At 45.4% G+C, this 15,267-nt stretch overlaps 1 protein-coding gene and 1 long non-coding RNA gene across 4 annotated transcripts in view; one reads left to right on the forward strand and one right to left on the reverse strand.

Moving 5' to 3' along the window:
• Positions 1 to 15,267, reverse strand: part of KLHL24 (kelch-like family member 24) — an 82,061-nt gene that overhangs the window by 24,635 nt on the left and 42,159 nt on the right. For 2 of the 3 annotated variants that reach the window (XM_009318838.1, XM_009318831.1), the window contains exon 1: positions 8,060 to 8,151. The exons of the other annotated variant lie outside the window; for it this stretch is intronic. The gene's annotated coding sequence lies outside the window, so the exon portion shown is untranslated. Of the gene's footprint in view, positions 1 to 8,059; positions 8,152 to 15,267 lie in introns of those variants that run through there. 3 annotated transcript variants of the gene reach the window in all.
• Positions 2,763 to 5,078, forward strand: LOC103912536. Its single transcript, XR_663376.1, has 2 exons — positions 2,763 to 2,941; positions 4,510 to 5,078. It is a non-coding gene; the product is annotated as an uncharacterized LOC103912536 (long non-coding RNA).

Raw genomic sequence — 15,267 nt, forward strand, 5'->3', positions numbered from 1 at the left:
GAAGAACCAAGGTCGGCGCCAGATTTCGTCTGCGGCAGCGTCCCGGGAGGAACCGGGGACGTGAAAGCCCCTGGCACCAACGGCGCTGCAAGCCAGCAGCTTTTGTCGCTGTGAGCCCCTACCGTTAGCCTTCCCTTTGCTGGGACCGTGGGGGGATACGTACACCCGGGGATTCCTGACCGGACCCTCATCGTGAGCATGCGAAAGTTTAAGGTGAGGAGGAAGTGGTGCATTGGGATGGCACCTTTCATGGTGACGCTCCTTTGCGCCAGCTCTGGGGAGCCCAACCAAAAACCCTCGACAAGAGCCATCTCCCAGACTAAAGGTCTAAAGACTGAAACACCAGGCGTCTGTGCAGCATTTCAGCCTGCACGACCAAAATACAGATGAGTGTACACAAAAAAGTCAAAAGAGGATTTTTGTCTACCTGAGCTACAGCTTCACCTAATTAATATCGAGTTTCCAACCGACAAAGCTTTTCACCAGTTCCTGGTCAACAGTAACACAAAAAGGGGCACCCCTTTCCCTGCTAACTGGAGAAAGGCAAGGTTAGTTTTCAGCTGGGACGCGAAAAGCACTGCTGTCGCAGCTGGAGGTCGCAGCGGTGGCAGCCAGTCAACTGCAAATATAAAAGTAGGACCCTGGTGTCATCGCCGTGCAATTTCAAGAGCAGGTCTGAGCCTGTCCTGGAGCCCAAATTCACTTCATATCCAAACTATTTGGACACCAGCCCATGCTCCAACACAGGCTGATGGAACATGCCGGGGAGTATGGCAATTTATTTTTGCTCTGCCCTTTAGCATAAGCAAACTTGCAAGTCCATAATGCAGAGTAGCGAGGCAAGGGCAGGGACATGCATGCTTAAATTAAGTTCATTACCAGGGACTAAATGATGCCTTATGCAACGCCATGGAGCTGATGTAAGCAGGTAACTGGCTGCGTTCTCCTTCCTAGAAGGATGACCTCTACCTCCTGCCCCTTACTGCCGAGGGAAAGGAAGAAATAGCAATTCTTCTATTAGCTGCCACCTACTTTGCTCTCCTAAATGTTAGATATCAACCCCAGGCATAATACATCTTTACCTTTTAGTGAACCTACACGATCTGCTGACCTCAGGATATTCCTCCTCTTGCCTCCTTAGGCCCTCCGCAGGAAGCGTACGCAGCCTTGTGCTCTTTGCAGTAGCTGATAGCGCTCCTTCACTGAAACTATTAGAAGAGCAGCATTTGCTTAAGACTCCCAGATTGATCCTCTCTGGAGCAAACCCGTCTCAGATTTTCATAAGCTAAACGAGCTCCGCTTTTCCCTGGGGTGAGGTACATTCCAGCTTTGCAAAACAGTTAGAATTACTAATTGAAAGGCTAATTTCTGAAAATAGACTGAAAATGTCAATTGATTTTGGTATGTAAATTGTTTTCATGAAGAGCTTAAAAAATTGAAACCTTCAACCATTTTCCTGCCGAGCTAAAACTCAGAACTGCTTAACAGATTTAATTAGAAGTGAGACCATTCAGTCAATTTTTCATCCTCTGGCTGGAAAAGCAAGAAGGACCCCAAAACACATAAACAGCAAAGAGAAAATCAATAGACAGTTCCCCTTGGATAGTATAGTTGCCTTGCAATAACTTATTTCACCCACTGAATATAAAAAAGATTAATAACCTGAAGCGTTACTTGTTACAAAGACATTAAATCTAAAAAGTGTATGGCCTAAGAAAAATGTTTTGCTTAAAATAGATCTCTTATCTCATATATCCTCTCATCTGCCCGAGGCCTTTGAGTCTGTAACTCTTGGGGTCAATATGATTATGTAGAGTTCACTTCAGAAAACATAAGCGGGATGAAAGGAATGAGTCATGGGAAGGAAAAAAATTAAAAGAGGGTCAAGATATCTCTGAGTTGGCTTGAAGGAGCTGTCTGAAGGGAGTATGTTTACTCCAATAAAAACTGCACATGGCAAAAATACCTTGTGTGAAGAGGGTAAATGGAGCATTTAAAAGGAAAATACTAATTAAAAATACTCAGTGAGCAATCAATTGTTTCATAATGTGCACGTGTATGCATGCAGTCATATCCAGGCACTTCCAGTTCTGAAAGCCAGCGTCACCGAGGATGTCTGAAATTAAGGATACTTGAGTTGCTACTACATCGTATTGGTCTTCATTCCTCTGCTAGCAGGGGGATTGGCTGTTCCTTCTCAAGCTGCGCTGAGCATTTCTCTCAAAACAAGCAGGTGCACGCTGCCTGAGAAGCTGAAGCCAATTATTAAAGATTACTCATTTCTATAAAGCTTTGTTAATACTTTTCTAACAATATAAAGTACTTGTAAAGCATTTAGGCCAATATTTTCTGAAGAGGTCAGTGATTGGAGATTTTGAAGGCATCTTCAGGGCACTGGAAAGGTTAAAACCTAAAATTAGAAGCCTGCATGAAAATTTTGGCATGCATCCACCGATGTTCATGTGTTTTTCTGGTGGTGTTGAATTTGAATACCACCACCGTCAGGCACTTTTCGGACATGTTTCAACGATGCGGTGTGCCACCTAAATGGGTCAGTGCATTCCTCCAAATAAAGACATTAACTATTTTGGGAAGTTGTGTGCCAGTATGCTCCTGAGAATTCTCCTCTGCTGTGGGGAGCGTCTTAACTCCTTACCGGATTCTTCTAAAATTAAGCAAAACCCAGATGGTTTTCAAGTAGTTCATACACACAGAAAACAAAAACAAAGTAAGTCCATTATTTCTTTTAGTAGCTATTTACTGCTAATGGACACCTATCCTAACCAGTCTGGGGAAGGGCTTGGAGCTGAATGAAGAGATGGAGATGAGCCACAGCAACCAAGAGCAGGAAGCTGAAGAAGAATACGAAGGGAGAGGACAGTCCAAGCGGCTTGTCCCTTACCCTCATCGCTGATCAGAGAGAAGAGAGCAACATTAAACAGTGAATAACATTAAGAACCCTGAATGCAATATGGGGTTTGTATCACTGGATAAAAGAGAGAATTTAGACACTTGAGTTAAGACGAGGACGAGTGCAAGCTAGTGACTGACAACGAATAAGCAACATAAGGAACGTTATGAAGAGCTGTGCAACAAATGGAGCAGAGATGAAACAAATCCTTCTCAGCACAAGGAGGGAGAACAGATTCTGATGTTGCTAGAAAAAGTTTTAGTGGACTGAAAGCTTCAAAAAGAAAGAGGTGTTGCTGAGTGACAACATCATTGCAGATCCTGACGCAAGTAGGCACAAAACGTAATGACAGAAGCCATTCAGCAAGATTACAAACAACAGTTGGTACTGAGCAAAAGGAAAGGTGACGTTAACAGAAATTTGTGAGGAAGAGCAGAAGAGTGAGTTCAGTAGCTATTGAGGAATTTGCTTTTTGAGCATGCCAGGAAAAAGCGCTAAAGTGCAGTAAGTGAAAAGGAAGAGGTATATGGAAATAGCATTAAAAAGAGGAAGCTGGATTTAGATGAGGATGAAAGTACAGCAAAGTCTCTTCACGTGATAAAAGACCTCTCAAAGAAATACAGAGAACACACCAAAACTTGGTAAAATCCTTCCCTTGACTTTGAACAGACTTTCACCATCATCCTGCCAAAAGCCCTGTGGGTCACATTGACTTGAGCTGGTCTGCTGGGATAATCAGCAGGTACAAGCATTTAGGGTGGAAGGCAGTTTTCCAGGACCGGTCCCTTTCAGCCTCTCCTCTTCCCATCACCTCTTTGAAATGGCAGCCGCACCAGGAAATGTCATCTGCAACACAGATTGGTGCGCTGGCACTTGAATAGCGAAGGGCCCTGGAAAACCAGTACTCCCTCTCCCCAGACACCTCTATTCATCTTTTCCATTTTCACTGCCTCCTGGCTCACTGTGTAGATCCCCCTTTCCTCTGGCCCCGCACGCTGCACGTCCCAACCCTTTGCTCAGGCCAGCAACGCTTCCCTGGGTGTCCGTCTGCAGCGGTGAGGCGGCAGGATGAGTGCAGGCCCTGTCACGGGGAATGAAATGGGGCATCCTCTACAGCCAAACGTCGTGCTCGTCCCCACACGCCCAGTGCTGGGGCTGGGTGCCATCCCACCACCTGCATGCTCGGTGCTCACTCCTGCTCAGCCAGGGAGGCACTGGGATTACAGAGTGCGTGTACTTGACTTAAGCACAAAAGCCACCTGGCAAAACATCCATAACATGTTTACTGATTCGGCCCTGCAACTAGTATTGCATATCCCCCTGTACACTCCGGTCCTCACTTGGCCAGCCCATGTTCCTAGCCCGTGCAAATCCCCTCTCTTCCTGCTCATCCCAGTAGCCATTCACCGCTGTAAGCACCTCAAAACAAGGCCCATGCCAATAGTGCTCCTGTGCAGAAAGTGTGCGTCTAATTTTTCTGCCCAGTATCTCTCATCTCCCAAGCCTGGGAGACGACTATGGGAGTGAATTGCAGAGCTGAGAAGAATGAACATTGCATCACTGCTGCTATAAACACTGAACTATTTCTTTTTTTACAGAACTTACAGTATCGAGACACCATGAAACCAGTGCCTAACCAAGGGAGACAGAGACAGAGTCTGCTGGTGTTTGTCTGGTTCTTCTCTTCAGGGAGAAATAAGAAGCAAAGAAATAAAAGTTGTTTGAGCTCTTGTTGGCCACACAGGTGAAGACTTGAAGGGAGTTGTTCTTGCAGAATGGCAGAGACAACATGTGCAATCACTAACCTAGCAAAAGAGTGAGGTAGGTACCTGCAAAAAGAGTTCTCAGAGCTGATGTGGCGTTATCGCCATGTTCCCACCCAGCCCCGTAACCTCAAGGCCAACCACAGCCCCACAATTGTTCGCATTATTTTCTCACAACAGTATTTTTTCACACATCCCTACACCACAGGCCTTCCCTTTATGCCATGCCGCCACAGAGCACCCTACTGCAGAACTCCAGCTCTGCCCTTCAGCCACACTTAATAGCTCTCTCCTCAAACCGTTTGCCGATGCCAGGACCAATTAATAGGCAGGAGCATTGCACCTCTTCATCTCCAAGACCTCCAGGCGTTTCACAAGTTAAATAAATCCTTTCTGCAACCCAAGTGACCGTGAAAAGCTTTGTCTGCCAGTGAAGCAGAAAACAAGGCAGGATTCAAATAAATATTATTTTGAACTGGCGTGTGCATGCCACTCTCCCAGATTTGGGAATCTCAGACTTGCAAAGCTACCAGTGACCTCCATGCTTGCAGATCCATGCCACCAGCTACTTCTGGTGCGGTACACACCCCTCTGGCAATAGGCTGAGGAATAGATCCTAAGTTTACAAATTGGTTAGCTTGGACTAATACCCTTGCTACCCCTAATAGTGACTGTGGGACAGCAAACTTCCAGCTGCAGGGCCAGCCACCCTGCATGCCGAGGAGGTCCTCACACTGGTGTGCTGTGGCTGTGCCTTAGGGGTGATGCTTGGGTAAATCTCTAGATTACTTTTGCCATCTTAGAATTTTGGCTACCTCTTCACTTTGGTCATCAACAAAGCTTCATCAGGTAAAGTTAATCCAGGAAGAGTTGGTTCACCAGGAGCTCCATGATTTCTTCCTCCTCTACTTGCAGCCAGACATGCTGAATGGCACAGCACCTGCTTTATCATAGAATCATAGAATCATTAAGGTTGGAAAAGACCTCTAAGATCATCGAGTCCAACCGTCAACCCAACACCACCATGCCCACTAAACCATGTCCCTAAGCGCCTCATCTACACGTCTTTTAAATACTTCCAGGGATGGTGACTCAACCACTTCCCTGGGCAGCCTGGTCCAATGTTTAACCACTCTTTCAGTAAAGACATTTTTCCTCACATCCAATCTAAACCTCCCCTGGCGCAACTTGAGGCCATTTCCTCTCGTCCTATCACTTGTTACTTGGGAGAAGAGACCGACACCCACCTCGCTACAGCCTCCTTTCAGGTAGTTGTAGAGAGCGATGAGGTCTCCCCTCAGCCTCCTTTTCTCCAGGCTAAACAACCCCAGTTCCCTCAGCCGCTCCTCATCAGACTTGTTCTCCAGACCCCTCACCAGCCTCGTTGCCCTTCTCTGGACACGCTCCAGCACCTCAACGTCCTTCTTGTAGTGAGGGGCCCAAACCTGAACACAGTATTCGAGGTGCGGCCTCACCAGTGCTGAGTACAGGGGCACGATCACTTCCCTACTCCTGCTGGCCACACTGTTTCTGATACAGGCCAGGATGCCATTGGCCTTCTTGGCCGCCTGGGCACACTGCCGGCTCATGTTCAGCCGGCTGTCGACCAACACCCCCAGGTCCTTTTCCGCCAGGCAGCTTTCCAGCCACTCTTCCCCAAGCCTGTAGCGCTGCATGGGGTTGTTGTGGCCGAAGTGCAGGACCCGGCACTTGGCCTTGTTGAATCTCATACAGTTGGCCTCGGCCCATCGATCCAGCCTGTCCAGGTCCCTCTGCAGAGCCTTCCTACCCTCGAGCAGATCAACACTCCCGCCCAACTTGGTGTCGTCTGCAAACTTACTGAGGGTGCACTCGATCCCTTCGTCCAGATCATTGATAAAGATATTGAACAAGACCGTCCCCAAAACTGAGCCCTGGGGGACACCGCTCGTGACCGGCCGCCAACTGGATTGAACTCCATTCACCACAACTCTCTGGGCCCGGCCGTCCAGCCAGTTTTTCACCCAGCGCAGAGTACACCTGTCTAAGACACGTGCAGCTGCTTCTCCGTTACTGGCACTGTGGTGCAAAGCAATTTCTCTCCAAGCTAACTGCCAGGACTTGGCTCTCAAAGGATGGAGGAATCATGGGATGCCAGAAGGACAACTGGCAAGTCTGTCCTCAAATCCCAGGCTTCCTGCAGCCAGCAGAGCAGCATAGAAAAAAGCCCCCTACTATCCAGAAATCACTGGTGGGACTCACCAGCCCAGCATTCCCAGCCTGAATACTGCTGCCTTGTCCATAAGTGGTGGCTGCCTTGGGCATGGATGGGCATGGATGGTTGGGGAGGGATGTGGAAACAGCTGCTGTGCTGATACAGCTGCTTTGGAGCGGCACCCAAAATCCCAGCCCAGATCAACACCCTGGCCACCCCCTCCTTTGTAAACAAGCTTTTGAGCACCTGCTCTGAGGTCTAAAATTGGACTGTTTCTGGTCCTGAAATACTCCTATGGAAAAGAGCTGCGTGATTCTCTAAGGAAAGCTCTCAGCTCTATTAAAATGCTAAGCCAGACTAAAGCAACTTCAGATCACCGGTCCTGGACAAAGATTTGTCATATGAAGACAGGAAAGAAAATGGTAGCCAAAGTAATCCCAGGAAAACCACAATGAAGGTTTGCAGATTCCAGTGCAGTAGCTAAATCAACATGTTGTTTTGCCAAGAAAACATTGTGAAATCTGCGGTTTACTCTTTGATCCTAAGCCTTCCCTACCCATCTATTCATAAGCAGTATCATTAGACAGAAATGATTGTAAAACTAAGATTGGTTAGTCGGTGAACTTCTGATAATAAACAGATTGTTTTGTCATGTCACGGCCGGTTACTAGGCTTTTCTGGCATACATCAATATGGTACTGAACCCTGAAGAAAAAATGGAAGATGTAAAATATGACATATGGTATGATAGGCTTTCTTGGCCTTTTTTATTAACATTTTTATGTATAGGAGACAATATTTTGTAATTTTAAAAGGGGAGGAGAACTGAAATGAGGAACAGGTCATTACTGTAGGCAGGAAGCAATAAAAAGGCAAATACATGTCTCATTTCTTTTGATGTTTGCCATATTTATATTATTTATATTTTTTTTCCTTAGAATTAAATAAACCTAATAATGTCCATCTTTTTTCTAACACAGAAATACACTAACAAGAGTATGAAATTCTGAAGCTCTTCTGTCTTTCCCCAGGGCAGATATCATGAAAATGGAAGTTGCACTGGAATTCTCTATTCTCTTTTTAATGGGAAAATTAAATCTTTTAAAATCAATATCGATTGGCAGAAAAATTAAAGTAGCATTTCTAAAGTTAAAACTCTAAAATTAGAAGTTATAAACTTTTAAAAGTTACCTGCTTTCTCAAGTCTAAGATTACTTTGGTCCCTTCTTTCTCCAATGTCACACCTCCAAAATTTCACACGTAGTCAGATGCACCTTGTCTCCCTCCCCGACGCTCAGTAACACTTAACACAGCCAGCGAGCTGGGCTCCACCTCCTGGCCCTGATACCAGCCAGCACAAGTATCTGTCACAGTTTCCAAATTCAAAGCGTTGCGGCGTTCCTGAGCTCCTCGCCTGGCCTGGTGCAGCTGTCCCAATGCCCTACATTCCAGACGGTTTCCCTGATTGATTGCACAGCCCCGGACCTGACAGCCACTGAGGAGCTTTCACAGCACCTCCCCAGGCTCGTCACTCCTGCCAGCCGCCAAGGTCTGCAGCAGTGACGCTTTAGACTCTTGGGGTATGTCAATACTGCAGGTGAACCCGAGCCTGCGAGCTTGTGTAAGCATATCTTGCCCCATGCTCTTGGAGCTTTTCCTGCACGCTCCTGTCCTCAGTAAACCACAGCTTACCAGCAGCGTGGCACGGCCAGTGCTGGCTCCCCAGGCACTCTGGGCTGCCTGCTGGCTAGTGAAGCTAAAGCGTACGTGTGCCTTGGTGTGTCCAGCTGAGGAGCTTTCAGCCACACTCGGGTGCCCACCCGCAGGGTGGTCAAGTGGGAGCCCACGTGGTGCTGGAGACTGCAGGAGGACCAGCCTGGACAGCAGGCTGGAGCCCTCGCTCCCAGGAACCTGGGGAGAGCAGAGCCTGGGGCACGTATTCTTACAGAGTGTGGGACTGCTTGGCCTACATCGCACGGGAGAAGGAGGGCTTGGTCTAGGGAGTTGTAATGTGCTTTTCTGGACACAGCTGCTAGGAATCTGCTGTATTCACAGACAGAAAGTTACAGCTGTGTTAAGCTAAGATTACTCTGATCAGCTTAAAAAACAAACTAGCAAAGGCACAGGCTTTAACACCTTCAAATTCGGTACACAGGCAGTTAAAGCATACTCAGATAATTTCCCTTCCTCATCAGGAAACACTACAACATTTTCAGCACTTCCTCTTTTTATATTTTCAATCATTGCACTTCATGCAATACCTTTATTTGCATGAGGATATTAACAACTCATCTACACTGTTTCTAACTTTAGGTCATTCATAATTCAGTTATGTAAAATGCAACAACGATTTTTACTACTAGTAATAATTAGAAAAATGTACATTACAGCATAATGTCTGCTCAGATTAATATTTTTCCACCTGCTCAGCTACTTAGCTAACAATCTGTCGACTTAATTCCTCCACAGGCTGCAGGTAGCTGGAAGCTGTGAAGTAGGGCTCATTCATGTTCCCGAGCTCCCTGGCTTACACCATACAGAGTTAAGATTAGAGACCCTTCCTATATAACTAACACTGAATTGTCTTGAAAGCTGTCTAACGACACTGCCTAAAGACCAGTTTCACACAAGTTTAGATTTCTTGCAAAAGAGACAATTAAGACACCCTGCTGAAAAGTTGCAAAAGATCAATTTTTTAACCGTATTTTAAAACTTGCTGAAACTTCAGCTGCTGTAACAATGATGCGGAACTAGCTGAGCAGTATAATCAATTTTTTTTAAACTAACGTTCAGGTTCATCAGATGTTCGTCATTCTTCTCACCATCAAACTGAAACTTTAAAGGTTAGCTGTGAGCTAAACAAAATAGCTGTGGAGGAAAAAAATAAACTGGAAATCAGACAGACGTATGTACTGGCTTTGTACAGGGGAGCACATGTGTGGAGGTGTATTAAGTCAAATTGCACTTTGACCAAAAGTTATGTATTTATTTATTGAAAACATGTACATTTCTGCTTCTTTCCAGTTTGCTTCTTTCCCCCAGACCAAGCAAGGCTAAGCTTTCAGTAGTCGGCTGCCAGGGAGCTGACTGATTCAGCCCTACATTATGTCAGAAAAGGAGACACAAGAATTAATTACATAAATTTTGGGTTTCCAGTGAAAAACTCATGTTCCAAGAGTAGCAATATTTACCAATGGCATCCTTATTTTTTGGATAATTAGACAAACTAGTAAATGACCCCACGTCATCCAGCAGCAGGAACCATCTCGTACGGTGGTTGAAAGAAATGACTGATTCTGTGAGCTGCTGTGTGTACCACACAAAATGTCGACTCCCTCTTGCTACCTTCCCCTGTTACCATCTCTGGCAAAAAAAATCTCATTTGGCTTCAGCCTGTTTAGACTGGGCTTCACTTGAACATTTTCTTTTGCTTTGGGTCCACGTGGGTTTCTAGACTGATAGACTTAGTCCTGCAGAGAAGGAAACAAAGAAGCCTGAGGCTAGTCAGCAAGTGGTGTGGATACAGAGCACACAGATCATCGCATTGGCTTTTCCACTTACGGTCTTCCCAAGTAACAGGTTGAGAGTCTTTACAACCCAAGAAGGAAATCTGTGTTGGAAACTAGCAAAAGCCCATCACAAGGAACGCAAGGACCACACTGATTCTGGGGCCAGCATTTCTAAGCTTCAGGCAGTCCAAAAACCAAAGCAAAATTTGGTCACAGCTCTGGCGTGTTGCTCGGAGTGTGAACTCATCAGTTAGGTATGTGTGCGCAGAACTGGCTGAGATCGACAAGCCTTAATGAAAAATAGAAGTCAGCACTGCTTTAGACTTCAATAAGATCTGAGACCAGGTTTATTTCCCATGGTTTGGGGTCACACTGTCAGCATTTCACAGGGCCTCTTAGCATATTCTATGAATAGACTCAAGAACTGATGTTTCAGTCCAACTGATGTCCCTACCATTCATTAACATCAAACATGCACTAAAACACAGACCTCCACATAATTGGCAGTTTCCTCCATTTCCCAGCTCTTGCGAAGCAGAACAGCTCTCCTTCATTTCAAGAGCTACTTCGGTAGTCATGCTTTATCAAGCCGTGAAACAAGTGCCTGAACTATAGTGCTGTTACTTCTTACCAAGGCTGCGTTTCTTACCTTGGCACGCTGGACGCCAAGAGCCTGGCTGTGGCAGAAGATGGAGGTGAACGAAGAATACGAGATCAAAATATCACTGAGGACAACAGGCCTCTACTTCTTCTAGCACAGGCCTAATTCCTTGTGTCCACTTATGTAGAACAAAGGTATAGTTTACTTAGAGGAAGAATTATTTGTGCATAAACAGCCATTAACTAATAATACAGAGAAGATGCTTTTAAATTCAAATGGGTGGCACAGCAGCCAGCACTAGACAAGTGACCCAAGCATGTTGTTACTTACATAAACTGAAGCAGGAGGGAGTCTGATGCTGATGACAAAACCTCTTTGTGAGTAACGCTGGCAAAATCTTTTAGAGAGCAATTCAGGACTAAGTTAAAAGCAAATGGGGCACTTCTCTCCTAGTAGAAACTAACTTTAAGAATCACATTTCTTTCCCTGTTTGTGTACAACAGGGAATGGAAGTAACTGCTGCTATTTTGTTTCAAAAAATTATTATCTTGAGGGGAGAAAAGGGGAAGCACTTGTCTGTTCTCATGAAAAACCCGTAGTAGTGTAAGGTGTTGAGGAAAGAACATCCTTCTTCCAGGGAGAAGGAAAAGACTATCCTGAATGGGGAAGGCCGGTTACAGCGCTCATTAACTACCATGGCCTGCACCTACTGCATTTCTTATGAGTCTTACCTTCAGCCCCATCCCCAGGCTTCAGTCCTTCCAGTTTCATTTGGGTGCATCTCATCTTGGGCTACAAGGTCTTAAAATACAGCACTAAGTGATGTCTCAGCTTGTTCTGCCTGCAGCTTTGGGAGTGACCATACTGCACCCCCAGACTGCAATTCAGTTTCTTCAAATAGAATAAACACTTATTTAAATAGTAGTCTTCCTCCACCACTCCCTCAAAAGCCTCTGAGCAGGGGATCAAAGATTTCTCAAGCTCAGCTGGCCCATCCACACGTCAGGGTTAAGGCTTACTGACCTCTATAGCCAATAACACACATGGCAGTAATATGATTAGGATAACAACCAGACTTCGAATACTGAACCCAAATAATCTGGCATTTACAGTTTGGTCAGCTGGGAGCTCTCTTTTATACAAGGTGAAAGCACAGTTTGGAGTCACTCATCTGGATTGTCAGCACAATGCCTGACTATCCCAGTACCCCTAAGAAAACAACACATGGAAGCAGCAGTTATCCTAGAAACATCCCAGTGACTTAAAATACAAGCAAAAACAGCCTGAGAGCAGAAGTTGGGAAGATAATAAATGCAGCACTAGCAGAGTAACATTGTGATACTTTCAAAATGGGAGGTGCTTTTCAAGAGTGAGGGGATGAGACAGGCCAGCCTCACAAAATCATGGTTGGTTGCTGACTTTGAACAACTGCAGCTGCCAGAGGAAGGGATATGAGAAGGCTCAAGGAGTAGGTTTTGAAACGGAAGGTGGTGCTGGTTCAGAAGAGGGAGTACAACTGTGATGAAACAAAGATGCCAACTTGCAGTTTATAGAAAACCTGATCCACAAATTCTGGATGCATTTTAAAAAACAAAAATTACATTTGTTTCCTCATAGCTAAGATAAGAAAATGCTATTTTAAGCTAGTGAACATTATCCCAATGTACTGAAAACACAGACAAAAAGTCCAGCAACTTTCCAGGGTTGACAAGATTATCTTGGGCCTCAGCTATCTTACTGTGCTAGAAAATACCTCATGGTTAGATGAGCCCTGATATGTGTGTCTCTGCTTCCACACAAAGAACCGTCTCTGCATTAAGCAGTTGGCTGTGTGCCCCCCAGCAGGGTCCTCTGCATTGTAAGGCTTTTTCTGTAGTATTTATTGGGTAGCACAGCGGAAGTGATTGCAGTGTCGGGAAAAAAACTCAAAAACTTCCCAAGACTCCTCTTCTGCTGTTGTGTCCTCCTGTTGGAGGGTAGCACCTTTAAACAGGCCACCTCAGATGAAAGAATACTCCCTCCCACAACCTTGAGGAAGTGTGTTGAGGTCTGAAGATGTAGCTGTCAAAACATTGCTGGGTGGCTTCAGCTTTACAAGTTATCTGCTTGCTCCTAGGCAGCTCTGGTGATGATTTTTGCAGCACTGGGGGAAGTACAAGGTGGAATAGCCAACAGCAGCCACTTGGTCATGGATCACACATACCTGGAGCAACACTGGTGGTCGTGAAATGGACATGGTCTGGAATAAGAGGAAGAAGACAAACAGCAAGGATGCACTTTGTGGGAGCTCTGCAGTGACAGGACACTCATGGGAGGGTTCCCTTCCAGGCCAGAAATACGAAGTCATTGCCATCTGCAAGTTCAGCAACCTGCTCATTACCTAGAATAAGAAGTTTCCAGATCCCAGTGCGATACCAGGCTGGCTCAGCATCTTCTTTCTCCGTCCAGAAAACCTCCTGCCAGTCTTCATCTGGCCTCTTCCTAGAGGCGGCCACATGCTCCCATGTTTCTTTGCTGGTGCCTCTCAGACTCGCTAGGTTCATAAGGGCTCTGTTAGCTAAAGTACAAGGACTGTGGGAAGCAAAACAAGTAGCAAGAACTGTCAGAAATAGGTTTCTATGCTTCTGCCTTTGTTTTAAGAATGCCTCGGCTCCTTGCTCTTGATCCATTGTTGGTGGGTGTTCCAGGTGTGATTTCTTCTGACCCTCCTCTTAATCATGGCCCCATGTCCATGACTTTTCCCAGGGGCTGCCTGAATCTTTCACTCTCCAAGATGGGAACGAGGACCCCTGGCCAGTCTGGGCAGATTTACCTGGCATGGTCAAGATTTACAGTACTGAAATGCCACAGTGATGAGATGCTGGTTTCAGGAACAGACAGTTGAAAATGGTCTGGTGCTGGCTACAGACCAACATTTAAGCAGGGAGCATGATGAACGGGTAACAGAGGATGCAGAGGTAAGGAGGTCAGGGCAGGGTGCAAAGCAGTCTCTGAACAGCTCGCCAAACATGTACAAATCAGAGATACATACGTACCAGCAGTAGTCTGTGATGTTACATAGCTCTGTGAACTTACTATATGACAGAAGTGGTGGATATACATTATTTAGCCAGTAATTCCAGCCAGTTATCTCAGGCTGGTACAGAATCAACATAGGTCAATTCAGGATGTGTAAGCTAAAGACAATAGACAAACACGTCATGAACAGACAAGCCTTCAGCTCTTACCAGATTAAGTGGTTCATTTAGCTAGCAGGTAATTCTTTAATGAAAACAGTAGGAGTGCAGCCAGAACAAGTTTCTAAAGGCCAAAAAGAATGTATTTGGAAGTTGCTACCATAAAGTAACAAGCTGGATTTGCCCCAGGATTAAGTAACGTGCTGCTGCTGCAATCTTGGGCGACAAGGCAGCTCAGGCAAGCAGCTCCCTGTTGTTGGGTTTGTTCCCTTATACTTGCAAAGACACAACATTCACCTCAGCGCTGCCCTGGTGCTTGTCCAAATGATGAAACTAGCTACCACATTTGCAGATTAATCCCTGAGCAGGGGATTCTTTAAATATTAGGCAGCCCTGTAAAAACAGACCGACAAAAGAAGAAAGGAGGGGAGGTGCTTGGTAGAAAAAAAAATAATTTTAAGGGTTAAAAATACATCATATGGGTTGGCAATGCCACAGAAGGAGACAAACTGCAGATAGTGATCACTGTTACTACTAGTCAACACCTGTTTGAGCTACTAAGGTCCTTTCTACAGTGCAGTTAATGGGTAGCACGCTGACAATACCACAGCTATCAACCGACCTAGTTATTGCAGGGTTTCCGTTCCCAGCACTCACAACCAATACAATCTTACTTCAACTTTCCTAACTATTAATGCTTTGTTTAAAGCTTCAGCAACTGGAATCAAGTGATCACTGCTGAATCTCAGCTTTCACTTAAACAGATAAAGAAAATATGAAGCTTCTCACCATCAGAGAAAAGCCTGATAAGATGAATTCCCTAAGGTCAAAAGTCATGATGATAAACAAAGAGAACCTAACCCAAGATAGGGTTAAAATATTGTGATTTTAAAAGCACACCTGATATTTTTGAGGGTTGTACCCTCAAATTGAAGGGTGTACCTTCATTTTCTGATTGTATTCCTGGAGCAGTACTTGGTGGAAAGATGGGACTGGCTTTAAAAAAGGAAGCATTCGTTACCAAAAGTGAGCACAAAAGGCAGCAGGAACATATTTACATCAGCTGTGAAAAAGCCAAAGCACTGCACAGACTACACAGAATGAAGAAAACCC

The sequence above is a fragment of the Pygoscelis adeliae genome, unplaced genomic scaffold, assembly GCF_000699105.1.
Source record: "Pygoscelis adeliae isolate BGI_AS28 unplaced genomic scaffold, ASM69910v1 Scaffold30, whole genome shotgun sequence".
Lineage (NCBI taxonomy): Eukaryota > Metazoa > Chordata > Aves > Sphenisciformes > Spheniscidae > Pygoscelis > Pygoscelis adeliae.